This window comes from Cryptotermes secundus, unplaced genomic scaffold, assembly GCF_002891405.2.
Source record: "Cryptotermes secundus unplaced genomic scaffold, Csec_1.0 scaffold1191, whole genome shotgun sequence".
Taxonomy (NCBI): Eukaryota; Metazoa; Arthropoda; class Insecta; order Blattodea; family Kalotermitidae; genus Cryptotermes; species Cryptotermes secundus.
In genome coordinates this window covers 620,567-622,156 of record NW_019719382.1, presented here as the reverse complement: position 1 = coordinate 622,156, position 1,590 = coordinate 620,567, and positions in this window count along the sequence as shown.

The following is a 1,590-nucleotide window of genomic DNA, read 5'->3' as shown; positions in this document are numbered from 1 at the left end:
TTATACAATTGACTGGTGTCCTTTACAGCTACATTTAAAATATTAACTGAAAAAGAATATGGATTCCAAAAAGATAAATCAACAATATCAGCATATCAGTCATTTATCAGGAAGATACAAGAAGCTTTGGATAAGAATTTACTACCAGTGGGTATTTTCTTTGATTTAACAAAGGCTTATGATGTTATTAACCATGATATTTTGCTAGAAAAATTAGAGCATTGTTGGATAAGAGGGCAAATTAATACCTGGCTAAAATCATATCTAACACTGAGGGCACAATATGTGGAATTAATTTCTAAGGGCAACAGGGACTGTATGACTCATTTTAATTCAAAAATAAGGACTGTAAAGGTAGGATTCCACAAGGGTCAACCTTGGGCCCATTTTTATTTTTGATTTACATAAATGACCTACGCCTCCATATAACTAACGGGGAAGTGGTGCTATTTGCAGATGATACCAGTATACTGGTAATAGTCAGTCCTGGAGCTACCTCCGAGTGAGTCCTCGAGCTACCTCCGGGTTGGTTCCGAGTTAGCCAGCAACCAGTCAGTTGTATTGTGGCATTTGGAGTGTACTAATTGTGATACTGCAGATAGCAGTAATCGTAAATCTGTAATTTGGGTGATTGTAAATGCGAATGTGAAATCAAATTCGCTATATAAAATACGGCGTGAAGTTATTTGTCGCGATATACGCCCAATACGCGACAACTGGTGTCAGAAGTGGGATTTGGACTTGCACACGTGACCAACGGGATTTGGACTTACACACGTGACCGACGAGTTTCGAACTCAAGACACGTGACAATTTGGTATCAGAATTTTTACGAGCTTAGATACGCCTCAAAGAATAATTAAACGTACGACTGCTCCGACTATTCTACTGCTACAAAATGGAGAAACAAGATATGCAGCGAATAATCGAAATGCTGCCAAGAATGGACGCCGACATGAAAACCCATCAAGAAGAGATGAGGGCAAACCAAGCAAAAGCCGATGCCGACAGAGTGCGAATGGAGACCAGCCAAAAAAAAAGACAGAGAAGATTTCCTGGCGAAGTTAGAATTCAATCAAGAAAAAGCAGATAGCATGCTGACGAAATTAGACGCCGACTTCAACGCCTGGCTGGAAGAGACGACAGCCTGCCAGGATGTAATGGAGAAAAATCCAAGAGGAAAAGCGGTTGTAGTTAACCGACAGTCGATTCCGAATGAAGACAATGAGACGTTGGCCTGCCCAGAAAGGGAGGCACGTCCTGAAGAAGAACAGCCGACTTCAGCGAACAGGAAACCTGAGGCGGCAGAGCTACTAGAGGTACCTGTACAAGACGCCGAAGTAATGCCGGTCAGAGAACCGAAGAAGAAAAGGCGCAGGGACCGCAATCGACGAAATATGGAGAATTTGACATGGGAAAGTTGTGGACCCCAGAATAAATTGGCCGTCATCAGCAGGAGGGTGTCCCGCTCTGCAAGAGTGGCATGGCGCAAGAGGAACATCTTCAGGAAATCTTGGACCCGAGGAGATCATGCGTCCCGGATAAAGTTGGCTGCCATCTGCAGGCAGATATCCCGTCGCGCGACAGTGG